This window comes from Diadema antillarum, unplaced genomic scaffold (assembly GCF_040938485.1).
Source record: "Diadema antillarum isolate AM-2024a unplaced genomic scaffold, OU_Dant_1.0 seq00000651_RagTag, whole genome shotgun sequence".
Taxonomy (NCBI): domain Eukaryota; kingdom Metazoa; phylum Echinodermata; class Echinoidea; order Diadematoida; family Diadematidae; genus Diadema; species Diadema antillarum.
The window spans coordinates 1,059,930-1,076,167 of record NW_027271564.1 but is presented as its reverse complement, the minus strand read 5'-3'; the positions used below and the strand labels follow the sequence as shown (position 1 = coordinate 1,076,167).

Below are 16,238 nucleotides of genomic sequence, written 5' to 3'. Positions count from 1 at the left end.
TAACGAAGTACTGAAAGTCAATCCATCACAGTGTGAGCTCTAGTAACAGGCTTAACAAGAAATGAAAAATTGAATTCATATTTAACAAAGAATTGGTAATTTGAACTTGATTATGAAATATCACCACAAGTTGTCCAAATATATATAGCTTACCAACGAAAAGTACGCTTTTAATTCCATTGATAGACAATGCAGTGTACGTGTATATTCCTCCTTTAGAAAGGAATTTATCTGCATTCTTGAATAAATTTCCTTTAAGAACAAGAACAATCAATTGCTTTCTTCTGCTCTTTTCCAAGGTTGTTTCGAATAACCATTTCTCTGTAAATATATACTCTAAAAAGCTAATATCAGAATATCGTCGGCTTTGCTCTCTGTATTAACATAGATTTTGAAGGGAATGTTTCGTCCATACATTGGTGGAAACAACATTTGCCTGTAATTTGAAGTCAAATATGTGTTAAAAGTACGGTAAATGGTACAATTATGCAGAATGACATGCTTATTGAGCTTTTTGAAAATATGGGCATTAGTTCTTAAGTATTGACAGCTGAATCCTGATTGGATATTACTGGTTGCCATGGCAACAGGAAAAAACTTTTTTGTACAATAATCAATAGAAATGTTTGTTTTTGATTCACCTATCTACAAAAAAAAACTGAACAAAAAATACCAAAGTTTGCAGCAGTTGGAGACATTTTTTTGGATTATCAATCACCTGTATACATCTGGTTACCATGGTAACCATGCACAATATTTTAACTTACAATGTATCCCATTGTTTTGCTGACATCTCTAGCAACATATATATATATAGTCTTACGGTGTTTTGAGGAATTATTCATGAAATAACTGTGATTATGTTGTAATTTTTAGTGCCAGCCGTAACCGACCCCAGTCTAGTTTCTAGTCGTCTTTATTTCGTTTTCATCTCTCCGAGTTGCAGCTTGCGCATGTGTAGAAGCCCACTTTATTGTGCTAAGCCGAGCGAAGGCGCATACCAAGTGATTGCGACGCCCGAACGGTTTGGGGTCACAATCACTGGGTATGCAACCTCACTCGGCTTGCTGCAACTCGGAAAAAAAAATACACGAAATAAAAACGGCTAGAAACTAAACTACACTGACCTCAGCTAGTGAGTTTGCTGGCAAAAACCCTTGTTTGCCGAGGAAAAAGTCTGCGTGCGCTAAGACTACTACACGCACCACCGGCACTGGCGCCTGTAGCAGTGCTAGTGGTGCGTGTAGTAGTCTTGGCGTGCGCAGACTCTTTTTCGAACAATAAGGTCTTGTCGCAATTAAAATGGCCTGTAAAATTTTATTAATACCACAATTTCGACTCACATACTACCTAGGGGTGTTCCAGAGAGTCCAACCGACCACCCTATGCAGTCAAACCTTTTCTGCGGGGTGGGTTGAACGAAGTCATTTTTTCTGGGTCCCTGCGCCTGGACTATGTGCATAAAGCGGACTTTGGGTGGGAGTTGTTGTCTTTTTTTTCTATCTCGTCTCAAATGATCATTTTGCGTGGTTGATGCTCACGAACTTGCAGATTCAAGTCCACGTGGTAATCAGTAGGCAACCTAAAATAAGCAGAGACTCCAGATCTTCCGCTTTTGGTTCATGTTCAGCAAATCTCCCTCTTATCTTTCCTATGAGTTTGATAATTAGACAATTTATTTCTAAGGCCTTTTACATTATGTCATCGTCAAGCGTTTGCTTATGATGATGGACTCCTGAATTTCTGTTATATCCAGAGTTGCTTACTAGTAATTCGTCTTTTTAACTGGAGAACACGGGATCCTATGTTTGCTTATACGCATAAAATAACGTCGGTTCGTTTTCTTTTTGCATTGTGTTACAATAATATTGGATATTTGAATTAACCATTTATCTGTTTTAACAGTCACATTCAAATGATATTGTGATCAATTAGTTCGTTCAATTGACTTCGTATTCCATTTATTTATCCTGTTTGTATATATATATATTTACAACGATTCGCATGTCAAATTCATGATATTGTTTCTTATACATTCTGTTGAAGAAAGAAAGTGAAAATAAAGTTTGAATTTGAATTTGAATTTGAATATGTATGAAAAAGACATTCAGAAATAGAATGTAAAGTAAAATCAATGATATCAAAAACTTCTAACCAGTGGCGTAACTACGGGGGGGGGGGGGGGGGGGGGGGGGCGGTAATGGAGGGGGGGGGGGTATGGAGGGAGGGCACGTGCCCCCCCCCCCCCCCCCCCCCCCCATAATCCGCTGGGTTAAAAAAAAAACCTGACAAATATGGTAATTCAAGGGTTAGTAAACTGCTTTTGAAATCGACATAATGGGTAATCAAGAAAAACATATTTCTCTAAGATTTCTTCTAACCACAATTAAAGAGGAATATAGAGTGAAACATTGTTCAAAATGCGCGGGGCCGACAAAAGATTGTGATTCAGCGCGCTTACTAGTTGGCATTCTGAATATAAGCAGGATGTCCGCAGTGTATGGCGACTGTATCTACTCAGAACATTCGAACAATGTGTAGAATGTACACCTTTGTACCTTATACGCTTCGTTACATCAAAGCTAGATCATTGATTTTGCAGTGTTGCTTTACTTACTAGTCTATATCATAATGCCTTGCATTACCAATAATAAGACTTGAACTAGGCTATTACCTTATTTTTCATGTATATAAAACACACACACAGACACACACACACACACACAGCTTTGGTGTGTGTATATGCGGTGTGTCTGGTGTGCCTTATGTCTATCTTCCTATTTGTGTGTGAGTGTGCGTGTGTGTGTGTGTACGGGATGGTGTTGGTGTGTTACGGAGAGTGAGATCAAAGAGTGTGCCTCAAGAAAAAAAAAACAGACAAATGAAAAGAAACAGATCGAGATATTTCAAATATAACATGAAACGAAATCACCATTTTCCGAGTCTTCGGAGGATTTGCCAGCATCCATATCACGTATTTTGCATGCATTTCTAATACAAATGTAGTTGTTCTGTTAAAGCAGAATATATAAGAGAGAAATACAAGGAGCCTGAATCCGAATGGGAACTTACCGCACAAATGTCGTTCCAAAATGCACCAAAGAAAGGGTTTTGCTTGCAGCTAGAAGCGCGCTTGAAGCTGGGATGGGTGCGGCAGAGGTCTGTGGCTGGCGAGCAGGCGATATACGACAGGCGCGGGCTACGAAACTGACTGTGCTTTCCCTTCGCCTTCGCTCACAGTTTTTATCCAACCAGCACTCAGTCGACCACACCCTGCAGTCCTGTGAGATTATCTTGCAGTTTGTCAGACATGTCAGAGGAAGAAACACTGTTTTGCGCGCGCACGCACACGCAAGGACGGTTTGATAGGCTGGTAGCGGTATTAACGCCAACAACTTGAGATTGTAACTGTTCAAAGATCAAAAACTTCTAACCAGTGGCGTAACTACGGGGGGGGGGGGGGGGGCACGTGCCCCCCCCCCCGTCCTTCCCCCATAATCCGCTGGGGGGAAAAAAGGAAAAAAAAACGACAAAAATGGTAATTCAAGGGTTAGTAAACTGCTTTTGAAATCGACATGAAAGGGTGATCAAGAAAAATAATATATTTCTCTAAGATTTCTTCTAACCACAATTAAAGAGGAATATAGAGTGAAACATTGTTCAAAATGCGCGGGGCCGACAAAAGATTGCGATTCAGCGCGCTTACTGGTTGGCATTCTGAATATAAGCAGGATGTCCGCAGTGTATGGCGACTGTATCTACTCAGAACATGCGAACAATGTGTAGAATGTAAGCACCTTTGTACCTTATACGCTTCGTTACATCAAAGCTAGATCATTGATTTTGCAGTGTTGCTTTACTTACTAGTCTATATCATAATGCCTTGCATTACCAATAATAAGACTTGAACTAGGCTATTACCTTATTTTTCATGTATATAAAACACACACACAGACACACACACACACACAGCTTTGGTGTGTGTATATGCGGTGTGTCTGGTGTGCCTTATGTCTATCTTCCTATTTGTGTGTGAGTGTGCGTGTGTGTGTGTGTACGGGATGGTGTTGGTGTGTTACGGAGAGTGAGATCAAAGAGTGTGCCTCAAGAAAAAAAAAACAGACAAATGAAAAGAAACGGATCGAGATCTTTCAAATATAACATGAAACGAAATCACCATTTTCCGAGTCTTCGGAGGATTTGCCATCCTTGATATCACCTGGAATTGTGCATGTACTTCTTAAACGATTATGTTGTTGTTGTTTTGTTAAAACAGAATACACAAGAGAGAAATACATGGAGAATCCGAATGGGAACTTACCGCACAAATGTCGTTCTAAAATGCACCTAAGAAATAGTTTTGCTTGCAGCTAGAAGCGCGCTTGAAGCCGGGATGGGTGCGGGGGAGGTCTCTGGCTGGCGAGCAGGCGATATACGACAGGCGCGGGCTACGAAACTGACTGTGCTTTCCCTTCGCCTTCGCTCACAGTTTTTATCCAACCAGCACTCAGTCGACCACACCCTGCAGTCCTGTGAGATTATCTTGCAGTTTGTCAGACATGTCAGAGGAAGACCCACTGTTTTTGCGTGCGCACGCACACGCAAGGACGCTTTGATAGGCTGGTAGCGGTATTAACGCCAACAACTTCAGATTGTAACTGTTCAAAGACAACGCAAGATGTAGTCCACTGCCTGGACTGTTTTGTGTGATCATTTACCGCGCGCACACACCGCTACAGCACGCGTATGCCCCACCGTACGCTCGTGTATTATTTGCCACGCACGCACGCATCTCGACCTCCAAAACAGTCCAGTCTGGTTTGCCAAGTCTCCCCGAAATATTTCGGAAAAAATTGGCCCCACCCCCACCCGCTCATTCATTTCGAGCATCCTGATTGGTCGATGAGATCGCGTCCAGCAGGCAATTTGCGGGATCGAAAAAAGTCGATCGATCTCTAATCTTGTAGTCTTATTGCAAACAGGTACATTGCATTTAGCAATATAACATACGTATTTTACGCCAATATTGGTATCAATCTCAACATATATTACTGGCGTTTCAAAATTAATTTTCTTTTTATTAAAAATTGCTCAAATAGTATATCTTAGAGATCATAAGAGGAGAATGAAATTAGAACGTACATAAACCGTGCGTAAGATTAAGACTAACTTCTACTCGTTCCCATAACTGTTATAAATTAAATTATAAATATCACAATTATCAACATTTTGGATCTATTTTTCGACAAAAAAATATAATTCAACAATTAAAAATTACAAATTGATAAATACATATAGAAAAAATATTCGCCCATTTAGAGAATCGTGACCTATCGTACATGTCAATTTCGAGGTGGCTTTTACTTCTCGATCGGGGATCCCCCGGATCCCCCGGATCGCGTGTACAGCATGACAGCTTGTGCAATGTGCTTTTCGTATTGATTCCGGGTCTTGCGTTTTCCGACCAAAATCTGTGCAGCATTTCAAGTATTTCCTCCAAATCTTGTTTACATGACCAATGGATGTCAACATCAGCGTCTCCGCGTCGCTTTTCTGACAGTGATAATGAGAAGAGCATTCAATGCAATGTGCTACTGAGAAGCTTGGATTCGTTGACGGTTTTGTATGGGGAGCAGCAGTAGAACCAGAACTCACAAGTCCCTACTACACGTACTCGTTTCTCCGTGCGTGGTCATGATTTTATATTTGTTTATCTCCCTGCCGACTGGTTTCGGCAATAGTGTGGTGTTCCAACTTCCAAGCTGCACCGTTATGCGTTGATATTCTTCACAAACTAGATCTACATGATGGACCAGACTCTCCGAAAGCTGTGGCTCTTGTCATGCCTTTGAAGTCTTTAATTTCGGACCAGATCAGCAGGGCTATGGATCTTGCTTGGCCTGCGTGACAAAGTCAAAGACTCAAGCGGCCTAGCGGTAAGCTAATCAGTTTAGATCTATCCAGTTTCTAAAAATGATTCATCAAGGAAACTTTCATTACGTGTCTCTTGTCTTGAATTACAAACTGTAACTGTAGGCCCCTAGTTGAACAACAAATAATGATTGTAAAACCATTTATGTCTGGCCTGTGGGCCGGGTAGGGTAAACACATGGTAGGCTTCTACTACAGTACTATATCTTGTGAGTGTTCCTACTAGATGTACTGAGTTAAATCATGTGTAATTGTGATAAATTGTTAACACCGTAACTGCACTGGTTTAATTGTTTTGTACAGTACTGTAACTACTGTAACTTTCTCGCATACAAATGCAATTACACATAGGCCTACTGCCTTTTCATAGCTTTAGTCTGTGGGCTACAGCCTGTGCCTTGTCGGCTTTGCTCCTCTACACAGAGGAGCAATCGAGACACACGCTGTGGCCCACAGACTAATTCTTCATGTGCATGTACATTGAGAAAAAACTCAAATGGGAACATGCTTCAGTATGCAAATGTACTCATTCTTGTTCATCTATAGAAAAAAAATCATGCAGTCTTATGGCTGTGTGATATGCATCGTAGAGACTGCAGGCATTATTAAAATCACTTATGTGCAATGTAGAAAATGTTTTTTTTTTTATAATCTTACTGTTTTTTTTTTCTTATTTTTCAAATAGGGGGACCGCATCTGGAGACACCAAAGCATTTCGAGCAGCGTATGGAAAATTGCGTGAATAACGATCGAAACTCAAGTCGTCAGTCAGTCCCGCTGTTGCCCTGACAGCCACTGCAACCAGAGATGTGTGTAGCGGTATCATCGAAAACTTTGGTCTTCGCAATTATGTGTGGGTAAATCAGTTGCCGGACAAGCAAAATATAAAACATGTTGTCAAGTCTGCTGCAAGAGATTTAGATACAATGTTCAAGTGGCTGGCAGATGACTTGAAGACCCATGGTGCATGTTGTGAAAGGATGATAAGAAAACTGTGCAGTAATGTGTACGCGACCTTTATGGCACTGCTTCCAGAAGGTTGCCACAGGTGTGTTAATAAGTTTATATGTACCACTGGAACACGGAAACTGATATCCAAAAGGAAATTGTTGACAGCATGTTGGCAACAGATGGTGAAATCAGAGTTCTGATAGCTAGCATTGCGTCTGGCCTGGGTGTTGACGTAAGCAGCGTACACAGTACGGTTTTGTGTGGATGCCCAAGTGATCTAGACGATTATATCCACTTTTTAAAAGCACTCAATTTTCAGGCCTTATCAGATATACTGGTAACATGAAGAATCATGTACAGCTGTACAGTTGTACATCGTAGCTAAGATTTTTTTGTTTTTTAAACTGAAAAATGTTACGTATACACGTGTACATGTAGCTTGTACCTTTGGGCTTTGAAAATTGTTTTTTAGAGAATTCATATGATTGTTTTAAAACAAGAATCCACTGTGGGTGGTTTGTAATGGTGAGTTGGTTGGTACATTGGTTTCTGGTGCACCTAAATTTTTGCAATTCCACGCTACATATACAATAATTTTCTTTTCATCACTACAATTACTGTACCTTGCTCTTATTCATAGAAGCAAATGCAATGTACATTTGTACACACCTACTTTTCATACTGTACTTTGTTTTTTAGGCATGAATATTTTCATTTCATTGGACATGTTGATGGGTACATATCATAATTACAAGTGATAATATTATGGAAAAGTTGAAATATTTTAGTTCAAGGTTGTGTTTTTGTGATGTAGTGGATTGCATGTACGTATGTACATACAGACCATGCCAAGTGGGGATGGGCTGTGTGTTTTGGGTGTTTGGGTGGGTGTTTGAAAATTGAACTGTTATGCCGTTTGTCTGCACATGTAATTGTACATCGCATATTCATCTATGCATACATGTACATACAAGTGTACACATGTGTACGGTATGTTTTTGAGTTGTACAACTACCAAGAACTTGTTTACATATTATACTTTCTTTACATATAAAATCATTCATGAGAAGTACAGTATGTTCTTTGGCCCATTTTGATAAAAATAAAACTAGTTCTGTTAATGCACATGAACATTTGTACCTGTAGTTTGAACTGTGTAGCAATGAATTTATTTTCTTTTTTTGAACTTCGAAGCAATTTTTTTTTTACCAAGAATTGTTGTAAAACAGAACAAATGAAAAAACAAAATCTACAGTGGGACCAGGAAGATTTCTTTGTCATAACTTGTAACCAGTTTGTGTTAATCCTGTGTTTTTGATGTGTAATGAGAGTCTACTACACATGGTAATCAGACTGAAATGTGACATATCATATCATTTCTCTGACATCAAAATTCAGAGTCAAACAGTTTACAATGTATATTGTTTGAAATAATGCACTGTTATTGAACAATGATCATGAACTATCATGAATATACAGTAAATGTATTGTATATTACAGTACTTGTACATGTACATATACAAATGAAATTGTACACGGTGTATAATGAAGGAATTTCAAGAGCATGGAGAAATTCCTTATGAGTACTTGGTGGCACAGAATATCCAACTTTAAAGGCACTTATACACCTGAGGAATTATTTTGAACATCCTTCCCAGAGTGACAACTTTTTGAACTCATTATTGGCAGTTGGGAGTGGAATGCTAGCTTTGAAACTTCCTTGGTAGTTGGTACAACGTTAACAGTTTTACCATCATGGCCAAATTCTTATAATGAAGGCTTAAGAAGTAATGTGATTTAAAAATGCACAAATTATATGTTCAAATTACACTACTTGTAGTCCATTTGTTTTCACTTTGCTGTCTGCTCTTACTGGACATGAAATGATGAAGACTACACAGTGTATTTAACAGAACATACATGTATATTGCACATGTACAATGTACATGTACACTGTACATTGTACATTTCAAAGTACAACAGTGATAAATTGACGTATTTCCTGACCACACCTCAACACCGAAAAAAAAATCTTAACTTATTTACCAATAATCAGCCGCCATAAACGTGGAAAAAAAAGTCTACTACATTGTAATTACAGCAGTATGTACAAAGTATATGTACAATGTTTTAATTTGGATGTGAATTGTAACAGGGAGTTTAATCAAATTCCTAACACAGAGACTCCAACTCTCCCGTTTTCGACGGGAGATCTCCCGCCGAAAGCCCATTTTCGCGCAATCTCCCATTCTCCCGTTTGAGATTTGATTTCTCCCGCCCTGGCTCTGTGTCTCCCGTTGGAAAGGATTTCTTAGTTATTTCTATCGTATGTTGAAAAAATAAGCCTTAGATAGCACCTGAGAACATCTAGAATCCTAGGAACTTCGCGCTTCGCACACATCAACTTGGAGTCTCCCGTTTGCTAGGGGTTTCAGGCGGGAGAATCTCCAGATCAGAAGGTGCTTGGGGTTGGAGTCTCTGCTAACATGTGAGTGTGTGTGTGTGTGTGTGTGTGTGTGCACATGCGTGTATGCGTTTGTGTGTGTGTGTGTGTGCACATGCGTGTATGCGTTTGTGTGTGTTGTGTGCATGGCCCACACATTTCCCAAGCATAATTTCATGCTGATATCCCCCTTAAATGTTTGTGAATTAGAAACAAACAAGTTGCTCTGTCATACAGTCTTTTGATATGAATAGGCCTACTTATCTAATAATGTATATATACATGGAGCTACTATTTTGAGCAAATACAGGTATGGCTTGCAAAAAAAAAAGATATATATATATATATATATATATATATATATGCATATGCAGAAGGGCAGTTCAACCAAAACTGTTCACTTCTGTAATTGCAGAGACCAATCTACCAATATCTCTGTAGCAAAAATGCCCTTAAGCGTCTTCATCTTGGTTTACTAAATTTAGCTTTATTATCATGAAGACTAACAGACAAAAGACTAAGTGACGGGGTATTCGTACAACAGGGATATTGGTCTGATTGTCTCTGTTACAGAAATTATCAAAGCAAATAGTTTCGGTCTAACTGCCCAGTAGGCCCTACATGAAGTGGTAATAAAATGATAAAAGTTTTACAAACTTAGCGCAATTCTTTAAATTTAGACTGCTCTCTACTAACATTTGGGGAAAAGAACAAACAAAAAAGGCATTTTCTGGTTCCTTACATGTACTTCAAAACTTTGCACTACAAATTGTGTAATGTATCCCCTTCACCTTCTCCACCCCTGAATATATGCTTGATATCTTGTATACCATAGCTAAGTACGGTTCATAGAACCCACATCTCACAGCCCTGAGCTTACATTCCAAATTTACATTGTTACTTAGTGGGCCGGATAATATTGAAAACGGGTGATAATACAAGTTCCTATGTCAATTAAAGAATTTCTTTAATTTCTGAATATTTCATCATACAATATTATTAATGAAGAATAATTAATGACAAAATTATTTCCTTTAATGAACATGATTGGCACAATCCCCCCCCCCAAAAAAAAAAACAAACAAACAAAAAACACATTGATCCCCATTACCAACAATAACATCGCCAAACAAATCCAGAGACTCCAACCCAAAGCACCTTCTGATCTGGAGATTCTCCCGCCTGAAACCCCTAGCAAACGGGAGATTCCAAGTTGATGTGTGCGAAGCGCGAAATTCCCAGGTTCTAGATGCTCTCTAGTGCTATCTAAGGCTTATTTTTTCAACATACGATAGCAATAAGTAAGAAATCCTTTCCAACGGGAGACACAGAGCCAGGGCGGGAGAAATTAAATCATAAGCGGGAGAACGGGAGACTTTGCAAAAATGGGTTTTCGGCGGGAGATCTCCCGTCGAAAACGGGAGAGTTGGAGTCTCTGCAAATCTTCCAACTTTTCTTGAGGTCCACACCTCACGACCTTCACAGAGTTCTTTGCAGTCTTATGTAGTGTTTGGACGTTAGAAGTGGCACATCACAAATCATACATCGGCGAGCTGGCGATTTGTAGCTAGCCATTTCCAATCTCAAGAATAATATTCAAGTCATCATCGAATCTGGGCACAACAAAGTCCAAAACACAACGTGAAAGTAGGTCCTAGATGACTGCAACCATAACTTTCAGCCAGTCAAAAACGTTGCACGAATCAGCTGTGCAACAATGCATGGTACGGATCACTGAAGTACTGAGTTTCGCATTGCATTGTGATCAAAGAGTTGGCTCTTTGATTGTGATAATGTGTGTTGTGCAAAAATGCAGGCATCTATGTGCACATAATTAGTAATTGTTGCAGATCGCACTGTATTCACGGTGCAATGCACACAGCTGGCTGCAGATCGATCGATCCCACAGAACTTTTTCTGTGATCGATCCCTTACTTTTCATGCATACGCAATGAGCTTGAGAGAGATAGGGCATTACGTCAGCATACCTAATATGAACTTTTGACCCTACGCACTGTCAAACCATTCTGGACGTTTTTTTCGGACAGGTTTGTTGGCGCCCTCATCGATATCGAGCGGTTACAGGGGATAGCGCGATAAGCTGTGGAGCGCGCGTGGATGTGTAATGATCAAAGAGATTATAACACAAGAGGGCGTAGTCCAGTGGGGAGGCAGCCGCGCGAGGGAGCTGCCATTTCCCGTTGTGGGAGCCGCCATTGCACGGATCCTGGCAGCGCACTGTTTAATGCGCTCGACTTGAATATTCGGCGCAGTGACCTTGCGTTGTTTTATTGTGACGTCACAGTGGTCATGTTTAAGCGTCATAATGGTGCTGAGGTTGTTTGATTTTATGGCTTGAGTGGGAATGTACGCGAAACAAACGTCATAATGCTCAAGTACTGTCTAGTCTACACCCAAGTTCCCACTCTTTATTTTGCGAACAACAGAAAGGTCTGGACTCTACCAAATGGTTCAAATGATATGATACCATCGTAAAAACTAATATTCAAACAAATAAACACATTGAGATTCTGAAAATGAAAATGTGTAATGAAGAATAACATATCATTCCAGATATGATATGAGAAGATATGACTTGAACGTAGACTTAGATCCAGTGCCAGGAGCTGAGTGTGCGCTCCCTCTTCAATTTTGGACGCACTATTTGTACGCACGCGTATGGCGACTACTTACTCTATAGGTATAATCTCTTTGGTAATGATAAAAAAACGTCCAGAATCTGGACTACGCAAGATGGGATTACTTCACGTCGCATTGCAAGATGTATTGAAGATATGATTGTTGTTGTTTTTTTTTTTTCACAGAACGAAAAACAAGAGTCGGGCTGTCGGAAACTACAGGAAATTATTCGCTGTTCCCCGCTACCTTTGCAAAAAATACAGAATCCAGTGCGTGATCCTCGCGTAGTTGAGCAAGTGAACAGAATATTATTATGGCCATTTTATTCACCATCAGACATTCCTAGCATTACTAAACTTATATCGATGTTGAATTTGAGAAGTCTGTACATTGTCGATTCCTCATCAAGTAGACATATCGGTTTAGTTACTCTTGTAGGCCTACACCACAAGGTAAGATTTCATTTCCATACCATGACTTTAACCTTTTCCGTGCCTTACAAATGTACACAAATTTCACATAAATGTACCTATTGACAAGACGCACAGATGGTAATTGATAATCACAGAGCAAGATGGGACAGACGGATTAGTAGACGTTTAATGAAAATCAGACTTAGAGTTTAAAATCTTACATGAATTTGAAACATCCAAACTCTCCAAACTCAGGGTCACTGTATAGTGATGTTAGAGCTGAAACCCCAAATCGATATTGATTCTTTTGAAAACAGCACTATCTCTTTTACCTGAAAGCAGTAGGAATACGAAATACCTACATTTCTTACATTATGTTTGAATTTACTGACACATTGATAACATACAACCCTTTTAATAACAGTTACATGTTTATTCAAGATATATTCGAGGGTTTTAAAGGGAATAATGCTGAAACACTATGAATGCAAGAGGCAGGACAAGTAACAATAAAAGATATGTTGTTGTTTTTTTCATTCAACGCCAAATTTATTGTAGCTTCAATGTTATATGTCATTAAAACTATACAAGAATAATAATAATCATAAAACGCAATTCCATCAAAAATAATTTGCCTACGAGAGAGCAGTTGATTTCAACCTTCCAGTGGTGGTAAACCTGTACCAAGATATACCTGTAACAAGTCATTTCAATCTTACCTTTCCATAAAAGCAGTAAAGAATTCTAAACTCCTGTCATATTACTAAAGAAACCTTAAATTAAAGTAGCTTCAAATTTCCTAAAAAGTGTTGTTATATCAGTGTGTTATCATCCAAAGTCACAAAGAGATTTCCAATCTAAAATGCATAGAGCAAATAGGCAAAATGCAGAAATGAAATGAAATAAAGAAGTTCTAAAAGTATTATTAGAATTCACGTTATGTATGTCTTTAACTCTTTATGTGGCACGTTCGCACGTCTGACTGAGTCGACGGCGTGCCAACTTGGCATATTCTGTACATTACTTGGCATATTCTGTACATTACGGAGGTATGCCGATGGAAGCGGACGTGTAGCTGCTTAGCTCCTCAGCCGACGCCCCAAAATGTCACTTTTTACACATCTTGCTTAATTTATCAACGGAATTGATTTCATCTATGTTTGGATAATACGCCATTTTAAACGCTTGCTTTGCATATCGGCCAAGTTTCCGGAAATTTTGTGACAATTTGATGACACAAACTGAGTTGTAGTAAGCTTGAAGTTATACGCAGCAAAGAGAAGCGGCCATGATGACTCGCACGAAATCCATAGCAAAGAATAAGTCAGCGGGCGGCGCTGGAATGGAAGCCGCTGCACATGGCGCCACTGGATCGGAAGCCGAGGACTCGGCCGAGGAATGCATGGCCCCGCCCAGTCAGCTGGACCAGCCCACCCTCAGAGACCTGCATCAGAGTATCGTGGATTCCAAGAACTTTCTTACCACGAAATTAGACAAGATTTCGGCTGATGTGGTAGCCATCAATCAGAAGTTTGAAGAACTTAAAACCACTGTGGATTTTAACTCAAACCAAATCTCAGACATTGAGAAGAAAAAGTTGCCGGAGTTAGAAAAATCGCTTCAGACAAAGATTGCGTTATTAGAGGAGAAAATCATCTTAATGGAAATCCATAATAGGAAATCTAACCTGCTATTTTATGGATTAGAACAAACGGAAGGAGAAAATGTGTTTGACGTGCTTCAAAAGGCTTTCGTGGCCCTTGGAGTTGATGCCTCAGCGGCCTCCGGAATAGCGTTAGCCAACGCCCATAGGCTGCCGAGGAGGGAGGATGGTTCCCAAGCTGCCCGGCAGGCGCCTGCTCCTATCATCGCCCGATTCGCTTTTATGCACGACAGAAACCGGATCCTAGCGGCCTTTGAAGACAAGCAGAGGAGGCGCACGAGGGATACCGCCCAGCCTGGAACGTCCGCTAAACCCCAACCCCCAGCCCCCAACCCCCAACCGCGGGTTACCGTTCGGACGGACCTGCCGCCCAGCATGAAAGCCCGTCGCGCAATGCTCGCCAAAGAAGCGTACAAGCTCCGTAAGGAAAAAGGCCTCGCAACCAAGATTTTTGTGAAGGGAGTAAGTGTCATCCTGCAGTGGAAGGAAAGAGGAACAACCAGATGGAATGATTTTACGGATTAATTACATCAATGTGTGAGTAGATAACATCTTTAGCACCAATTGGAACATTCATTTTCATGCAGCTTTCCATAGTTCATATTATTGCGTTGTAACTGAATTACTGAAACTTGAAAGCAAATTTTACACTTGGAAGGAATAAGGCATTGCAAGTGAGGCTTAATCTCTATGAATAGTAGTTAGTATGATCTGAAAATTTCATCATGAATATGACTAAAAATTGATTTTTATTAATTGGATTAAAATGGCAGTGAATTTGATGTGAATATATGCAGAGATTAAAAAAAAAAACTATACATAGAAACCAAGTTGGGAGTCACCATCTACTATTGAATAGGTGCCTGTCGAAATTTGCATTTTTTTTTCAGATATATTATGGTGTTGCTTTATTTTATTTAATTTTGACACAAAGTTTAACTACAATTTGCCGAGTCATGACAGCGCCAGACTAGTAAACCCCACTGCCACAGACTCACTTTGAAAGTCTGCATGTATGTATCCTTATTTCTACTACCAACAATGTGTTCTGTAATTTAGGCCGACTTATTCTACTAACCTGGTTATGCCTTAATTAAATTTATAACTATTATAAAAGGTGTGGAATAGAGAAGTCTGGATTTGAGCGAGGATCAAGACCGTAAATATTCTGATTGGATGTAATGAGATAGATTTTTAGATAGACGAGCAGTTGGTTTGCGGGCATAACCGTTATTAAGTATATCTTGTTGGTAAATCTCCAATTTTTGTACCCAAGGAGCTATTTTGAATGAGTTCATGAATATGAATACAAAAAATGGATCTCCAAAGTAAATTGGGTCATTGAATTATAGTTTTTGCTTTGCGGAAGTTTTGAAAACACACAGTTTCATGGAGTACCTTTTTGACATAACCATCTTCGACTGATTTTATTTGTGTGTATAGCAAGCAACTAACTGCGTATGCTGATTATTCTTCCTCTTGAGAGAAGGCGAAGAAATATGTTGATAATTATATGATCACTTTTCTGTATTAAATTGGGCTGCATAACATGCATCCTGCATGAGGTCTTTATTATACTCTGAACTGTCACCAAAATGGCCAAATAATGATATTGGTAGCTAGACTGTGTCAATATGTCTATTTCAAAAGAAAAGAAAAAAAAACCCTTTCTGGGTTTTTTCTCCTTTTTTTTCTTCTTTTTTTTTCTCTTTGATTCACACTTCACCTCGAGAAAATTCAGGTTTGACTCATACTTGACTGGTCTTTATTTCAATAGGTCGATCATTTGGGATCCATGTTGGGATGCGAGCGATGCAGGACTTTGCATTGGAATGTTGATAGCATTGTTGAAAGCATTGTTGCCACGCTCTGGCGCTCCAATCTGCATCCTTACTTTAACTGCATTCTAAATGCTTGTCCTGAAACACTTTTATAGATATCTGTTTATAATACCAAATTTCGTTAGAATACTGAGGCATAATCTCTACGTTCCTCATCATTTTTTTTTTCCAGGACCTTGATAAAATATGTGCTTTTTTGACAAAATTGTATAGAATCTGATACTTTGTATAATGCTTTTGATTCAAATTGGCACTTAGACCATAGTGGCATGTATTTGAAGGACCTATAGACAGAAGCTGTTTAGCCAAAGAAAGCGACTATAATATACTTTGCATGTTTATGTAAGTAAACATTC

The 16,238-nt window shown here is 39.4% G+C and overlaps 1 protein-coding gene across 3 annotated transcripts in view; it reads right to left on the bottom strand.

The window, feature by feature from the left end:
- The window catches only part of LOC139736528 (uncharacterized), a 35,390-nt gene extending 30,753 nt beyond the window's left edge, over positions 1 to 4,637 (bottom strand). For all 3 annotated transcript variants that reach the window (XM_071647278.1, XM_071647279.1, XM_071647280.1), the window contains exon 1: positions 4,322 to 4,637. The gene's annotated coding sequence lies outside the window, so the exon portion shown is untranslated. The remainder of the gene's footprint in view (positions 1 to 4,321) is intronic.
- Between the last annotated feature and the right edge of the window lie 11,601 nt (positions 4,638 to 16,238).